Source organism: Myxine glutinosa, chromosome 2 (genome assembly GCF_964187855.1).
Source record: "Myxine glutinosa chromosome 2, kmMyxGlut1.1, whole genome shotgun sequence".
NCBI lineage: Eukaryota > Metazoa > Chordata > Myxini > Myxiniformes > Myxinidae > Myxine > Myxine glutinosa.
The window spans coordinates 52,220,206-52,239,690 of NC_136262.1; the positions used below are offsets into that span (position 1 = coordinate 52,220,206).

Consider the following 19,485-nt stretch of genomic DNA (forward strand, 5'->3'; position numbering starts at 1 on the left):
TTAACATCCACCAACGAATTCTGGCAGACAGGACACCATGGAATCTTTAACATCCACCAACGAATTCTGGCAGACAGGACACCGTGGAATCTTCAACATCCACCAACGAATTCTGGCAGACAGGACACCATGGAATCTTTAACATCCACCAACGAATTCTGGCAGACAGGACATCATGGAATCTTCAACATCCACCAACGAATTCTGGCAGGCAGGACACCATGGAATCTTTAAAATCCACCAACGAATTCTGGCAGGCAGGACACCGTGGAATCTTTAACATCCACCAACGAATTCTGGCAGACAGGACACCATGGAATCTTTAAAATCCACCAACGAATTCTGGCAGGCAGGACACCGTGGAATCTTTAACATCCACAAACGAATTCTGGCAGACAGGACATCATGGAATCTTCAACATCCACCAACGAATTCTGGCAGACAGGGACACCGTAGAATCTTCAACATCCACCACCGAATTCTGGCAGACAGGACACCATGGAATCTTTAACATCCACCAACGAATTCTGGCAGACAGGACATCATGGAATCTTTAACATCCACCAACGAATTCTGGCAGACAGGACACCGTGGAATCTTCAACATCCACCAACGAATTCTGGCAGGCAGGACATCATGGATTCTTAAACATCCACCAACGAATTCTGGCAGACAGGACACCGTGGAATCTTTAACATCCACCAACGAATTCTGGCAGACAGGACACCGTGGAATCGTTAACATCCACCAACGAATTCTGGCAGACAGGACATCATGGAATCTTCAACATCCATCAACGAATTCTGGCAGACAGGACACCGTGGAATCTTCAACATCCACCAACGAATTCTGGCAGACAGAACACCATGGAATCTTTCACTTCCACCAACGAATTCTGGCAGACAGGACACCGTGGAATCTTCAATATCCACCAACGAATTCTGACAGACAGGACACCGTGGAATCATTAACATCCACCAACGAATTCTGGCAGACAGGACACCATGGAATCTTTAACATCCACCAACGAATTCTGGCAGACAGGACACCGTGGAATCTTCAACATCCACCAACGAGTTCTGGCAGACAGGACACCATGGAGTCTTTAACATCCACCAACGAATTCTGGCAGACAGGATACCATGGAATCTTTAACATTCACCAACGAATTCTGGCAGACAGGACACCGTGGAATCTTCAACATCCACCAACGAATTCTGGCAGACAGGACACCGTGGAATCTTTAACATCTACCAACGAATTCTGGCAGACAGGACACCATGGAATCTTTAACATCCACCAACGAATTCTGGCAGACAGGACACCATGGAATCTTTAACATCCACAAACGAATTCTGGCAAACAGCACACCATGGAATCTTTCACATCCACCAACGAATTCTGGCAGACAGGACACCATGGAATCTTTAACATCCACCAACGAATTCTGGCAGAGAGGACACCGTGGAATCTTCAACACCCACCAACGAATTCTGGCAGACAGGACACCATGGAATCTTTAACATCCACCAACGAATTCTGGCCGACAGGACACCGTGGAATCGTTAACATCCACCAACGAATTCTGGCAGACAGGACATCATGGAATCTTTAACATCCACCAACGAATTCTGGCAGACAGGACACCGTGGAATCTTTAACATCCACCAACGAATTCTGGCAGACAGGACACCGTGGAATCTTTAACATCCACCAACGAATCCTGGCAGACAGGACACCGTGGAATCTTTAACATCCACCAACGAATTCTGGCAGACAGGACACCGTGGAATCTTTAACATCCACCAACGAATTCTGGCAGACAGGACACCGTGGAATCTTTAACATCCACCAACGAATCCTGGCAGACAGGACACCGTGGAATCTTTAACATCCACCAACGAATTCTGGCAGACAGGACATCATGGAATCTTTAACATCCACCAACGAATTCTGGCAGACAGGACACCGTGGAATCTTTAACATCCACCAACGAATTCTGGCAGACAGGACACCGTGGAATCTTTAACATCCACCAACGAATCCTGGCAGACAGGACATCATGGAATCTTTAACATCCACCAACGAATTCTGGCAGACAGGACATCATGGAATCTTTAACATCCACCAACGAATTCTGGCAGACAGGACACCGTGGAATCTTTAACATCCACCAACGAATTCTGGCAAACAGCACACCATGGAATCTTTCACATCCACCAACGAATTCTGGCAGACAGGACACCATGGAATCTTTAACATCCACCAACGAATTCTGGCAGACAGGACACCATGGAATCTTTAACATCCACCAACGAATTCTGGCAGACAGGACACCGTGGAATCTTCAACATCCACCAACGAATTCTGGCAGACAGGACACCATGGAATCTTTAACATCCACCAACGAATTCTGACAGACAGGACACCATGGAATCTTTAACATCCACCAACGAATTCTGGCAGACAGGACACCGTGGAATCTTCAACATCCACCAACGAATTCTGGCAGACAGGACACCATGGAATCTTTAACATCCACCAACGAATTCTGGCTGACAGGACACCGTGGAATCGTTAACATCCACCAACGAATTCTGGCAGACAGGACACCATGGAATCTTTAACATCCACCAACGAATCCTGGCAGACAGGACACCGTGGAATCTTTAACATCCACAAACGAATTCTGGCAGACAGGACACCATGGAATCTTTAACATCCACCAACGAATTCTGGCAGACAGGACACCATGGAATCTTTAACATCCACCAACGAATTCTGGCAGACAGGACACCGTGGAATCTTCAACATCCACCAACGAATTCTGGCAGACAGGACACCATGGAATCTTTAACATCCACCAACGAATTCTGGCAGACAGGACATCATGGAATCTTCAACATCCACCAACGAATTCTGGCAGGCAGGACACCATGGAATCTTTAAAATCCACCAACGAATTCTGGCAGGCAGGACACCGTGGAATCTTTAACATCCACCAACGAATTCTGGCAGACAGGACACCATGGAATCTTTAAAATCCACCAACGAATTCTGGCAGGCAGGACACCGTGGAATCTTTAACATCCACAAACGAATTCTGGCAGACAGGACATCATGGAATCTTCAACATCCACCAACGAATTCTGGCAGACAGGGACACCGTAGAATCTTCAACATCCACCACCGAATTCTGGCAGACAGGACACCATGGAATCTTTAACATCCACCAACGAATTCTGGCAGACAGGACATCATGGAATCTTTAACATCCACCAACGAATTCTGGCAGACAGGACACCGTGGAATCTTCAACATCCACCAACGAATTCTGGCAGGCAGGACATCATGGATTCTTAAACATCCACCAACGAATTCTGGCAGACAGGACACCGTGGAATCTTTAACATCCACCAACGAATTCTGGCAGACAGGACACCGTGGAATCGTTAACATCCACCAACGAATTCTGGCAGACAGGACATCATGGAATCTTCAACATCCATCAACGAATTCTGGCAGACAGGACACCGTGGAATCTTCAACATCCACCATCGAATTCTGGCAGACAGAACACCATGGAATCTTTCACATCCACCAACGAATTCTGGCAGACAGGACACCGTGGAATCTTCAACATCCACCAACGAATTCTGACAGACAGGACACCGTGGAATCATTAACATCCATCAACGAATTCTGGCAGACAGGACACCATGGAGTCTTTAACATCCACCAACGAATTCTGGCAGACAGGACACCATGGAATCTTTAACATCCACCAACGAATTCTGGCAGACAGGACACCGTGGAATCTTCAACATCCACCAACGAGTTCTGGCAGACAGGACACCATGGAGTCTTTAACATCCACCAACGAATTCTGGCAGACAGGATACCATGGAATCTTTAACATTCACCAACGAATTCTGGCAGACAGGACACCGTGGAATCTTCAACATCCACCAACGAATTCTGGCAGACAGGACACCGTGGAATCTTTAACATCTACCAACGAATTCTGGCAGACAGGACACCATGGAATCTTTAACATCCACCAACGAATTCTGGCAGACAGGACACCATGGAATCTTTAACATCCACAAACGAATTCTGGCAAACAGCACACCATGGAATCTTTCACATCCACCAACGAATTCTGGCAGACAGGACACCATGGAATCTTTAACATCCACCAACGAATTCTGGCAGACAGGACACCGTGGAATCTTCAACACCCACCAACGAATTCTGGCAGACAGGACACCATGGAATCTTTAACATCCACCAACGAATTCTGGCCGACAGGACACCGTGGAATCGTTAACATCCACCAACGAATTCTGGCAGACAGGACATCATGGAATCTTTAACATCCACCAACGAATTCTGGCAGACAGGACACCGTGGAATCTTTAACATCCACCAACGAATTCTGGCAGACAGGACACCGTGGAATCTTTAACATCCACCAACGAATCCTGGCAGACAGGACACCGTGGAATCTTTAACATCCACCAACGAATTCTGGCAGACAGGACACCGTGGAATCTTTAACATCCACCAACGAATTCTGGCAGACAGGACACCGTGGAATCTTTAACATCCACCAACGAATCCTGGCAGACAGGACACCGTGGAATTTTTAACATCCACCAACGAATTCTGGCAGACAGGACATCATGGAATCTTTAACATCCACCAACGAATTCTGGCAGACAGGACACCGTGGAATCTTTAACATCCACCAACGAATTCTGGCAGACAGGACACCGTGGAATCTTTAACATCCACCAACGAATCCTGGCAGACAGGACATCATGGAATCTTTAACATCCACCAACGAATTCTGGCAGACAGGACATCATGGAATCTTTCACATCCACCAACGAATTCTGGCAGACAGGACACCATGGAATCTTTAACATCCACCAACCAATTCTGGCAGACAGGACACCATGGAATCTTTAACATCCACCAACGAATTCTGGCAGGCAGGACACCGTGGAATCTTCAACATCCACCAACGAATTCTGGCAGACAGGACACCATGGAATCTTTAACATCCACCAACGAATTCTGACAGACAGGACACCATGGAATCTTTAACATCCACCAACGAATTCTGGCAGACAGGACACCGTGGAATCTTCAACATCCACCAACGAATTCTGGCAGACAGGACACCATGGAATCTTTAACATCCACCAACGAATTCTGGCCGACAGGACACCGTGGAATCGTTAACATCCACCAACGAATTCTGGCAGACAGGACACCATGGAATCTTTAACATCCACCAACGAATCCTGGCAGACAGGACACCGTGGAATCTTTAACATCCACAAACGAATTCTGGCAGACAGGACACCATGGAATCTTTAACATCCACCAACGAATTCTGGCAGACAGGACACCATGGAATCTTTAACATCCACCAACGAATTCTGGCAGACAGGACACCGTGGAATCTTCAACATCCACCAACGAATTCTGGCAGACAGGACACCATGGAATCTTTAACATCCACCAACGAATTCTGGCAGACAGGACATCATGGAATCTTCAACATCCACCAACGAATTCTGGCAGGCAGGACACCATGGAATCTTTAAAATCCACCAACGAATTCTGGCAGGCAGGACACCGTGGAATCTTTAACATCCACCAACGAATTCTGGCAGACAGGACACCATGGAATCTTTAAAATCCACCAACGAATTCTGGCAGGCAGGACACCGTGGAATCTTTAACATCCACAAACGAATTCTGGCAGACAGGACATCATGGAATCTTCAACATCCACCAACGAATTCTGGCAGACAGGGACACCGTAGAATCTTCAACATCCACCACCGAATTCTGGCAGACAGGACACCATGGAATCTTTAACATCCACCAACGAATTCTGGCAGACAGGACATCATGGAATCTTTAACATCCACCAACGAATTCTGGCAGACAGGACACCGTGGAATCTTCAACATCCACCAACGAATTCTGGCAGGCAGGACATCATGGATTCTTAAACATCCACCAACGAATTCTGGCAGACAGGACACCGTGGAATCTTTAACATCCACCAACGAATTCTGGCAGACAGGACACCGTGGAATCGTTAACATCCACCAACGAATTCTGGCAGACAGGACATCATGGAATCTTCAACATCCATCAACGAATTCTGGCAGACAGGACACCGTGGAATCTTCAACATCCACCAACGAATTCTGGCAGACAGAACACCATGGAATCTTTCACATCCACCAACGAATTCTGGCAGACAGGACACCGTGGAATCTTCAACATCCACCAACGAATTCTGACAGACAGGACACCGTGGAATCATTAACATCCATCAACGAATTCTGGCAGACAGGACACCATGGAGTCTTTAACATCCACCAACGAATTCTGGCAGACAGGACACCGTGGAATCTTTAACATCCACCAACGAATTCTGGCAGACAGGACACCGTGGAATCTTCAACATCCACCAACGAGTTCTGGCAGACAGGACACCATGGAGTCTTTAACATCCACCAACGAATTCTGGCAGACAGGATACCATGGAATCTTTAACATTCACCAACGAATTCTGGCAGACAGGACACCGTGGAATCTTCAACATCCACCAACGAATTCTGGCAGACAGGACACCGTGGAATCTTTAACATCTACCAACGAATTCTGGCAGACAGGACACCATGGAATCTTTAACATCCACCAACGAATTCTGGCAGACAGGACACCATGGAATCTTTAACATCCACAAACGAATTCTGGCAAACAGCACACCATGGAATCTTTCACATCCACCAACGAATTCTGGCAGACAGGACACCATGGAATCTTTAACATCCACCAACGAATTCTGGCAGACAGGACACCGTGGAATCTTCAACACCCACCAACGAATTCTGGCAGACAGGACACCATGGAATCTTTAACATCCACCAACGAATTCTGGCCGACAGGACACCGTGGAATCGTTAACATCCACCAACGAATTCTGGCAGACAGGACATCATGGAATCTTTAACATCCACCAACGAATTCTGGCAGACAGGACACCGTGGAATCTTTAACATCCACCAACGAATTCTGGCAGACAGGACACCGTGGAATCTTTAACATCCACCAACGAATCCTGGCAGACAGGACACCGTGGAATCTTTAACATCCACCAACGAATTCTGGCAGACAGGACACCGTGGAATCTTTAACATCCACCAACGAATCCTGGCAGACAGGACACCGTGGAATCTTTAACATCCACCAACGAATTCTGGCAGACAGGACATCATGGAATCTTTAACATCCACCAACGAATTCTGGCAGACAGGACACCGTGGAATCTTTAACATCCACCAACGAATTCTGGCAGACAGGACACCGTGGAATCTTTAACATCCACCAACGAATCCTGGCAGACAGGACATCATGGAATCTTTAACATCCACCAACGAATTCTGGCAGACAGGACATCATGGAATCTTTAACATCCACCAACGAATTCTGGCAGACAGGACACCATGGAATCTTTAACATCCACCAACGAATTCTGGCAAACAGCACACCATGGAATCTTTCACATCCACCAACGAATTCTGGCAGACAGGACACCATGGAATCTTTAACATCCACCAACGAATTCTGGCAGACAGGACACCATGGAATCTTTAACATCCACCAACGAATTCTGGCAGACAGGACACCGTGGAATCTTCAACATCCACCAACGAATTCTGGCAGACAGGACACCATGGAATCTTTAACATCCACCAACGACTTCTAACAGACAGGACACCATGGAATCTTTAACATCCACCAACGAATTCTGGCAGACAGGACACCGTGGAATCTTCAACATCCACCAACGAATTCTGGCAGACAGGACACCATGGAATCTTTAACATCCACCAACGAATTCTGGCCGACAGGACACCGTGGAATCGTTAACATCCACCAACGAATTCTGGCAGACAGGACACCATGGAATCTTTAACATCCACCAACGAATCCTGGCAGACAGGACACCGTGGAATCTTTAACATCCACAAACGAATTCTGGCAGACAGGACACCATGGAATCTTTAACATCCACCAACGAATTCTGGCAGACAGGACACCATGGAATCTTTAACATCCACCAACGAATTCTGGCAGACAGGACACCGTGGAATCTTCAACATCCACCAACGAATTCTGGCAGACAGGACACCATGGAATCTTTAACATCCACCAACGAATTCTGGCAGACAGGACATCATGGAATCTTCAACATCCACCAACGAATTCTGGCAGGCAGGACACCATGGAATCTTTAAAATCCACCAACGAATTCTGGCAGGCAGGACACCGTGGAATCTTTAACATCCACCAACGAATTCTGGCAGACAGGACACCATGGAATCTTTAAAATCCACCAACGAATTCTGGCAGGCAGGACACCGTGGAATCTTTAACATCCACAAACGAATTCTGGCAGACAGGACATCATGGAATCTTCAACATCCACCAACGAATTCTGGCAGACAGGGACACCGTAGAATCTTCAACATCCACCACCGAATTCTGGCAGACAGGACACCATGGAATCTTTAACATCCACCAACGAATTCTGGCAGACAGGACATCATGGAATCTTTAACATCCACCAACGAATTCTGGCAGACAGGACACCGTGGAATCTTCAACATCTACCAACGAATTCTGGCAGGCAGGACATCATGGATTCTTAAACATCCACCAACGAATTCTGGCAGACAGGACACCGTGGAATCATTAACATCCACCAACGAATTCTGGCAGACAGGACACCGTGGAATCGTTAACATCCACCAACGAATTCTGGCAGACATCACATCATGGAATCTTCAACATCCATCAACGAATTCTGGCAGACAGGACACCGTGGAATCTTCAACATCCACCAACGAATTCTGGCAGACAGAACACCATGGAATCTTTCACATCCACCAACAAATTCTGGCAGACAGGACACCGTGGAATCTTCAACATCCACCAACGAATTCTGGCAGACAGGACACCGTGGAATCATTAACATCCATCAACGAATTCTGGCAGACAGGACACCATGGAGTCTTTAACATCCACCAACGAATTCTGGCAGACAGGACACCATGGAATCTTTAACATCCACCAACGAATTCTGGCAGACAGGACACCGTGGAATCTTCAACATCCACCAACGAGTTCTGGCAGACAGGACACCATGGAGTCGTTAACATCCACCAACGAATTCTGGCAGACAGGATACCATGGAATCTTTAACATTCACCAACGAATTCTGGCAGACAGGACACCGTGGAATCTTTAACATCCACCAACGAATTCTGGCAGACAGGACACCGTGGAATCTTTAACATCCACCAACGAATCCTGGCAGACAGGACACCGTGGAATCTTTAACATCCACCAACGAATTCTGGCAGACAGGACACCGTGGAATCTTTAACATCCACCAACGAATTCTGGCAGACAGGACACCGTGGAATCTTTAACATCCACCAACGAAGCCTGGCAGACAGGACACCGTGGAATCTTTAACATCCACCAACGAATTCTGGCAGACAGGACATCATGGAATCTTTAACATCCACCAACGAATTCTGGCAGACAGGACACCGTGGAATCTTTAACATCCACCAACGAATTCTGGCAGACAGGACACGGTGGAATCTTTAACATCCACCAACGAATCCTGGCAGACAGGACATCATGGAATCTTTAACATCCACCAACGAATTCTGGCAGACAGGACATCATGGAATCTTTAACATCCACCAACGAATTCTGGCAGACAGGACACCGTGGAATCTTTAACATCCACCAACGAATCCTGGCAGACAGGACACCGTGGAATCTTTAACATCCACAAACGAATTCTGGCAGGCAGGACACCATGGAATCTTTAACTTCCACAAACGAATTCTGGCAGACAGGACACCATGGAATCTTTAACATCCACCAACGAATCCTGGCAGACAGGACACCGTGGAATCTTTAACATCCACAAACGAATTCTGGCAGACAGGACACCATGGAATCTTTAACATCCACAAACGAATTCTGGCAGACAGGACACCGTGGAATCTTTAACATCCACAAACGAATCCTGGCAGACAGGACACCATGGAATCTTTAACATCCACCAACGAATTCTGGCAGACAAGACACCGTGGAATCTTTAACATCCACCAACGAATCCTGGCAGACAGGACACCGTGGAATCTTTAACATCCACCAACGAATACTGGCAGACAGGACACCATGGAATCTTTAACATCCACCAACGAATACTGGCAGACAGGATACCTAATTTAACGTCCATTCGAGGAACAGTACACACATTGACGAATCACCCCGCGTGTGAAACAGTTGAAAGCTCGGTCAGGATTCCAACCCAGGCGAAGCAGCTCAAGGTGAGTGTGCGTACCTTTAGACCATCCCACTGGCCCCATGAGAAACATTTAAAACTACAGACTGAGTGTGTAAACGATTTGCAATGCGGAACCGATTCAAAATGGAGAGAAACTACCATCAAACCGGTCATTCAGGTACATGTAAAGATTCAAACTATTGTGGTACAGTGTGCGTGCAGTGGTCTATTACCTTACCATGGTAACACATTGGGGGTAATATTCACCATGATACAAACACACTCCATTGACTTTGTCTGTAACACAAGGTTATCATCTCCATTCGGTACCTGGACAGGTGAGAACACGTTCGGAAGCGCCCCGATCCGCTCGTCCGTCCAAACGTTTCACAAAAACCTCAACAGTCTCAGTCTCGAGATCCTCGTCTTCTTCCTCTTCTCTTCACCTGAACTACAATCTCCTCTCGATTCCAAATCTACCTTTCTCAGATGGTACGATATCGACGATAAAACGCATGAGGATATCCGTGCTGTGCTGTGCATGAGGATATCCGTGCTGTGCTGATATCCGTGCTGTGCTGTGCATGAGGATATCCGTGCTGTGCTGCTCTCACCCACGGAGAACCAACACGGGACGAACGGGAGTTTCGGTTTCGGGATTTAAGGGAAGTTGCTCATCATAATATTTAACACGTCACACTTTATTTATAACACTACTGCACCAACATTTACACTACTACTGCATGGTACCGACATTTATAACACCACTGTACCAACATTTATAACACCACTGTACCCAATTTATAACACTACTGCACCAACATTTATAACACCACTGTACCAACATTTATAACACCACTGTACCCAATTTATAACACTACTGCACCAACATTTATAACACCACTGTACCAACATTTATAACACTACTGTACCAACATTTATAACACTACTGTACCAACATTTATAACACCACTGTACCAACATTTATAACACTACTGTACCAGCATTTATAACACTACTGTACCAACATTTATAACACTACTGTACCAACATTTATAACACTACTGTACCAACATTTATAACACCACTGTACCAACATTTATAACACTACTGTACCAGCATTTATAACACTACTGTACCACCATTTATAACACTACCGGTACTGCACCAACATTTATAACACCACTGCACCAACATTTATAACACTACTGCACCAACATTTATAACACCACTGCACCAACATTTACACCACTACTGTACCAACATTTATCACACCACTTTACCAACATTTATAACAATGAAGCTGATTCTGAGGACCTATCACTCACTCACCGCAGGCAGGTTGGTGGTCTCTCCACTCCTCTCCGGTCTTGCACCCCCTTCTCTGTCCGTGCTCTGTCCCCCTAATATTCCTACAGGTCGCACAAGATCTGCCAGCAACCCTCTTCTGGTGAACCTGCCAAAATCAAGACTCTCAGCTCACCTTAACTCTTTTTTCCACCTCTGGAGCAAACTCCCACACTCTCTTCAATTCCACTCCTCCTTCCCTCCAGGTTTTTAAAACAGTTGTTCATCACCATCTCTTATCGTCCCCTATCCAAAACATTGATCTTTTCTACCCCCATTAATGTACCCCAAATACCGTGTACCCCTCCCTTCTCCCTCCAGCCCTCCCCCTTCCACAGACCTACCGACGTCCCTGTTCTCTACTGTTGTTGTGCTTGTGTGTTTCCCTCTCTCTCCCCCTCTTGTCTCCCGCTCCCTTCATTGTAGGTTTTATGTGTCCGTGCATGTTTTCGTGTTTAATATTGTCACACGATTCCCTCGGTTAATACCGTAGGACCGCGGACGACAGAACGGCTTTACTTGAAGTGACGATCAATTCGGATTCGACTATAAAAGCACAGGAGGAAGAATGAAGAGGAAGAAGCAGCAAGCGCATACCTGTAGCCCCGACGGCAGCTCCGATCCTGGAGGGAATGTAACTCAAAACGAAACCCAAATTCAATGTACAAAAGTAAACGATTTATTGAACGGAACCCGATACAAAGAAATGCGACGACAAAACCTAATTCTAAATTGGGACGTCCCCACACAGACTTCAAATACGAGACAAAGCAAATGAATTAATAAAATAAAACGTTCGTCGTGTATTTGTGTGAGATGTGGTGCGTCTTAACTGTCCACAGTGGTGTGTCCGTCGTCCAACGCGGCCCCGTCCGGCCCCGACGCCAGCGCGAAGAAGCCTCAGTCCGCCTTGGTCACGTGCTCCGCCAGGCCCCGAGCGACCCGCTCAGTGGCACGCCCCACTCCAAGCTCCTCGTCGGTCGCACACGAGGTCCGTTCGCTCACAGCACCAAAAGCACCACGCAGGACCAAAAGCACCACGAAGATTCAGGGAAGATGCCAACGAACACGCAGGGACGAAGAACCAACAGATCTCTAAGAGTCCAGCGCAGAGAGAGCTTCAAGCACGAAGGGTCCAGCGCAGAGCCACACAAGCACGAAGGGGGAGGGGGGGGGGGCGAAATGCCCGCGAAAGAGCCGTTTTGTCATGCACGGTGTGATGTCAGCCCCAACGCACCACCAATCAGAGCCTCGATTCTTCGTGATCTTTTCGCGCCTTCCGACGTCACCCCCGCTCTTCCCCCCAACTAGCGACCCCCTTCGAAGTCGTGTGTTCGCGCCTTCCGTACTGATTGGCCGAAGGTTCGCGCCTTGCGCACCAACCATTGCGCCTTCCGCCTCAACCAATCACATGTTCCTTGGGTGTGGCTATAGCTTGCCTCACTCGATGTTTGATGCCCACGCCGGCGTTGTACGTAGCCGCTTCCTGCTTGTCTTTCCTGCAAGTCTTTTTGTAAGGGAGGGATTTATTTAATGTGTGCACTAATGGGCCTATCTACGTGTCTATGTGAGTGTGTTGCCATAAGGGACACTGGATTGGTGACAGAGGGAACGACAAACGAGGGAATGTTATCCATAATCCCTGTACTATTTAGCACGCCCCGCCCCCTCGCGGCGGGGACACAAATACGCACTTATACCGACATTCGGGCGACACAGAACGTATTACATATAGATTCCCTATCACGACAGTCGTGACCTACCTGTACAGATCTACCTGGCTCTAGATATTCCTCTACCCAAATTCATAACAATATGTTAGCTCTTACACAAGCCCTCTGTATAAATATAAAAAAGAAACGCACCTTTTAAAAATTCTGCTTTCTTTCTTAAAAGTCCTTGTTGTGTCCATTTGTTTTGTACTGTGCACCTCACCCCAGCCCTCTCCCTTCCATAGAACTCCCGATGTCCATGTTCCCTACTGTTGGTGTGCTTCCCTCTCTCTCCCCCTGTTGTCTCCCGCTCCCTTTGTTATGTTTCATGTGTGTTTCTGTTTATGCTTTTGTGTTTTTTTGTGTTTGCTCTTCCATGAGCCTCGACTTTGTATACAACAAAAAAAGGTATGTGGTATTCAGAAGCAATTTCTTTTATAATAATAAAATGCTGTATTAACTGAAAAGAATCTTCCCAGCAATGGATGTTCAGATGAAATTAAAACATTTCCACTAAATATCATTTGTTCATTTGCATAGTTTTTTTGTTCCATTTTAGACAATATCACCCCCAAAATGCATATTTTGACAATAATTTTTCAACATTTCCTGGGGGAGCATGCCCCCGGACCCTCGTACAAAGTAAGGTCACATGATAGGGGGAATAAACTAGACAATCTTTGCTGTTGTAGATCTCGTTGAAATTTAAATATTTGGTGTCGGATTGGTGGCGTTTATTAACCATTACAGTTTTATATTTTCCTAAAAGGAAATATAATAACCTTCTGAGGAACTTTTTGGGATTCCAGCTGGTGTCGCAAGGTAGGTGGTTTCAGAAATTCCTCAATACAATTATGATTTTGAAATGTGATCGACACGGAGCTTGCTCCCAAATCCGGAAGTGAACAGATGACGATGGTTTGCTGGTTTGATAATATCTCAATACAACCATGATTAAACATATTTTGATATATCAACACGATAGTATTAATTTGTGATTGGTATGATGAATGATGCTGTTTGGAATGACAATATGGAGAACCTGCTGTCACTGCGTGACGTTCGACTGAAGGTTGCACACGAATGTGGAATTTATTGGTTCATCGTTTGCCATTCACCGTTTTTTTTACCCAAGTCATTCACAAACTGACTGTTGGTGCCTGAAGTCAAAAAAAAAATGCAGTCAAACCTGCCTTAGCGACCACCTTTACAGAAAGACCACCTGTCCATTGCAGCCACGTAAATTCCCCCCCCACAGAGGAAACGTTTGTTACATCACCTGTACAGAACAATCACCTGTCTAACGCAACCAGCAACCACACAATTTGCTTCCCTTCTTAAACTCAAACATGTTAATAAGGCTCATTGATTCCATTCTCAATCGGAAGATTCAGTCACCTTTCCAAGCATAAAACAGTTTTCACGCAAAATACACAAACAGATCTCTGTGATTGATACCAGAGCCCAGACCTGGCGGTGTAATGGTTAGAGCGTTAGCTCCACATCTGGGAAGTTGGCAGTTTGAAGCACAACTGAGTCATACCGAAGACTTTAAAAATGGTACGTGCTTTTCCCTTGCTTGATGCTCAGCATTTAAAAGGGAAGAGCACAGACAAACAATGCTGGGAAGACAATGACAAACCACCGAGTATAACTGGTAAGAAAAGTTCCGCCGTTGTTGTGACGTTGCTGCCCTGTCCGAATCTGACCACAACTTCTTGCTCACAGACAGAAGTGAAAAAATAACCTCTGTCCACCTTCAGTGGTGGAGTTAATAAAGGTCAGGAAGTCAGGTTTGCTTACTGCATGCATTTGGTTACTTGTGCTTGAATATCGTCGTTGTATTGCAGAAAAATGGTAGCCAAGATGGCGGCCGCAACCCTGTACAGAAAGACCACCCGTCCAAAGGCCAATTTTTCCATCTCCCTTGAGCGGTCGTTCGACACAGGTTTGACTGTACTTGCATTATTTGCTAACTGCTAACTGATATCCACAAAAATATGCACTCGTATGTTGTTTTGTACGCAGCCTATGCCTGCTGGTTGCATCATTTTTAGCTGTGCCACTGATGCAGTGCCCCTGTTACCAGTGATCTGGTGCTCATTTTGATGACTTTGGAAGGATGGCAGGCTGAGTAAACCCACCTGGTGGTATTTTAATGGCATGACATGGGTTCGAACTCAAGAAACCTAAGATCTTAAGTCAGCCACCTGAATCGTTGAGCCAACACCTGGCCAACACGGTTGCAGGTAAAATGTATGGTCACTTGACAAATATTCCAATAAAACAAGAGCAAACAGACTGAAATATTATGACGAAAAAAAGAATGAAAGAGTTAAACATTCTGATGTTTATATTTTGAATTTATTGAACCTTTGTGAAATGATTGATAAATGTGAGCTTTTCGTTTGTTGACAAATGTATCATTTTGATGCGAATCGTTGATTTTGATTATTGACAACATAATTGCATTTTGCAAACCACAAAAACACTGATTCATGTTTTTACTGTTTTGCTAATGTTAGATGTTGTTAGTGATCAAGAAAAACTGTAAAAATATGATACTGTTTCCTTTTACTTGTTTATTCAAAACTAACCGAATAGAGGATTCTATACCCACAAATAATATTTCATGAAAATGAACTTTGACTCCATCCATATTCTCCACATTTCCATTTGTTCTAAAATTTTAGTGAAAAGTTTGATTTCCTGTGACATTTTGCTTGTAAAGTTTGATCAACTTATATTGATATAAAAAGGAAGATTAAGCCAATATGTTATTGCTCTATCAGTGGTGGAAGCTCAAATATTCATTTAAAACGATGAGTAAACTTTTGTAGGTCACACGTGGATTATGGGGGAGGGGCAATGCCCCTACCCCCAAAACAGGTTTCCTTTTTTCTTTTTTCTTTTTTTCGTCGTTGCAGCCCGTGCACATGCGCAGCAGGATTCGGGGTTTAGTGTGTGTGTGTGTGTGTGTGTGTGTGTGTGTGTGTGTGTGTGTGTTTGTAGTTCAAGAATACCTCAATTGTCCCCCGCATTTGCTCAGAATTAGTGGTGGTTTCCAGAGATAATGGGAAATTTTAAAGTATTTTATAAATAGACGAACTTAAAGTACCCATCCCCAGTGATTGGAAAAGGCTAGCCATTGTGGTGGCAAGAATAACCATAGAACATGACAGTCAGGCAGCTGGCCAGGGAAATTCAATCCATCCTGTAGCACTCAACTTCACCAAAGGTGGCACTATTCAAACCAACAGCAATTGCGTAAAAAGTATACCCCATCATTTTCCTTGAGGCCGAAGGAACCGGAAACATGCATAAACCTGGAGGTACAACATTTTACCTGTGTACAAAATTTGGTCCAAATCCATCCAGATGTGTAAGTGTATATGTAACATACAGACACAGACAGATCGATATTTCCAGTTATAGATAAATTTTTTCTTGAGACAATCTTTGCTGTTATTCACTCGTGGCCAAAAATATTGGCACCCTTGCACTTTTTTCAAATAATGCACCATTTCTTCCAGGAAATTGTTCAAATTAAAAAATATTTTGGTATCCACATATGGATTTCTTTCGTTTGCAGTGGAACAAAACAAAAAAAGGTTAAAAAATTACTAAATCTTATTCCTCACAGAAATACTAAAATGGCCCAGACAATATTATTGGCACCTCCTAGAAGTTGTAAGAAACAATTAGATTTCAAGCAGGTGATTCTCGTTTACTTTCGGAATTGAACTCACCTGTGGTGAGTTGCAGGAGCTTTAAATATAAAAATCACTCATTCAACCAGTTTGAATGGAGAAAAGGAGTCATTCTGCTGTTTTGTGTCACTGTGTGTACCGCAATGAGCATGGAGAAAATAAAGAAAACCAGAGAATTGTCTGAGGAGGTCAGACACAAGTTTGTAGCCAAGCATGGACAATCTCAAGGCTACAAGTCCATCTCCAGAGACCTTGATGTGCCTGTGTACACTGTACGCAATGTTATCAGGAAGTTTAAGGCCCATGGCACTGTAGCTAACCTCCCTGGACGTGGTCGCAAGAGAAAACTTGATCGAAGATTGCAGCGAAGGATTGTTTGAATGGTGGAGAAAGCACCTCAATCAACTGCCAAACACATTCAAGCTGATGTTCAGACACAAGGTACAGCAGTTTCAAATCGCACCATCCGTCGCCAACTCAATGAAAGGGGGTTCTATGGTAGGAGACCCAGGATGACCCCACTGCTGTGAGGGAGACATAAGAAAGCCCGACTGGAGTTTCCAAAACACACCTGAACATGCCAAAATCCTTCTGGGAGAATGTCATGTAGACAGATGAGACCAAGTTAGAGCTTTTTGGAAAGGCACATCATCTCTATGTTTATAGAAAACAATATGAAGGCTTCAAAGAAAAGAACACCTTCCCTACAGTCAAACATGGAGGAGGTTCAGTGATGTTTTGGCATTGCTGCGCTGCCTCTGGAACTGGATGCATTGAATGTGTGCATGGCATCATGAAATCAGGAGATTACCAAGGCATTTTGGAGTGCAATGTTCAACCCAGTGACAGAAAGCCGGGTCTCCGTCGAAGGTCATGGGTTTTGCAGGAGGACAATGACCCCAAACACTTCAGAAAGCACCCAGGAATGGTTCAAGACAAAACGCTGGACTGTTCTGAAGTGGCCAGCAATGAGTCCAGATCTAAATCCCATTGATCACCTGTGAGGAGATCTGAAAACAGCAGTTGGGACCGGCACCCTTCAAATCTGGGAGAACTGGAGCAGTTTGCACAAGAAGAGTGGGCCAAACTCAAAGTAGAGAGGTGTAGAAAGCTCATTCATGGCTATACAACGCCCTTGACTGCAGTTATTTTGTCCAAAGGCTGTGATACCAAATATTAAGTCGAGGGTGTCAATAATTTTGTCAATGCCATTTCTTTTTATTTTCTGATTCAAAAGGATACATTCTATTCAGTTCTGAACCAAAAACAAAGATTCTGTAATATTAACAGGGAAATAAAGAATTGTGGAGGACAAATACTTTTGTCAATTTCAACTTATTTTTTAGAGAAAATTGTGAGTTACTTGAAAAAAGTGCAAGGGTGCCAATATTTTTGGCCACGACTGCATGTCTCGTTGAAATATACATAATTGTTGTTGGTTTGGTGCCTTTTTTATTCGCCTTTTGAAGTCATTATGTCCATATATCCCATAATCCTGTTCGTTGTATCGCCTTGTATCCCTCCGAATCTCGCACCATTTTGTGTCATCTCCGTCATCACACGCGCGCCAAGCACAAAAGTTCTCAATCTTCACGAATCACAAAAGTTGTCCTGCTCGAATCACGAACCTCAACCTCTGCTGCCAAAGCCTGATCTAATTCCCCTTTTAATTTCCTGTCCCAGTTGAATAAGTCTTTTAGGGCTCCGTTTTAAATACTAAACTCTCGCGTTCCGGCTCTATAAACAATCCATCTGTCAACTCGGTCTCCTGCTATGGTTTGCTTTTATTTTTACTCTCTATCTACCATGGTTTTTTTTACCTTAATAGTGGGTTATCCGGTACCCCTTCTGCTTTACCCCTGGCCTGAGTAGTGTAATAATGTTGCTTCTGGGACACCTCCGTTTAACATGGGAAATCCCTATCTAATGTCATTTACCCCCTTGTCTTTTTCAAAAATCATAAACACCTCTATTTCTCCCACCCTCATCTTTATGAACCTTTTGTCTGTAGTACCTATCCTTAATGTTGTTCATTAGACCACTCAAACACTACAAATATTTGTTTTCTCTTATAGACCTATCATCCTTCTTCTACATATCATCTGGCAGATTAATCTTTGACCCACTCAAACATTGACCCATTCACTTCCATATTAATTCTTTCCCTCCCTCATTGCCCCTAAACACCTATATTTCTCTCACCCTGTTCTTTACGAACCTTCTAACCTTTTGACATGTTATCCTTATTCATTAGACCACTTAAACACCTGTGATCCTTCTGACCTCATGGACCTTTTAACCTTTTACT

At 45.0% G+C, this 19,485-nt stretch overlaps 2 protein-coding genes across 3 annotated transcripts in view; both read right to left on the bottom strand.

Annotated features, from left to right (window-relative positions):
• The window catches only part of LOC144891033 (uncharacterized), a 38,035-nt gene extending 26,920 nt beyond the window's left edge, over positions 1-11,115 (bottom strand). The window contains exon 1 of the mRNA XM_078773281.1: positions 10,739-11,115. The gene's annotated coding sequence lies outside the window, so the exon portion shown is untranslated. The remainder of the gene's footprint in view (positions 1-10,738) is intronic.
• The window catches only part of LOC137421804 (uncharacterized), a 342,299-nt gene that overhangs the window by 133,268 nt on the left and 189,546 nt on the right, over positions 1-19,485 (bottom strand). The window lies entirely within an intron of this gene.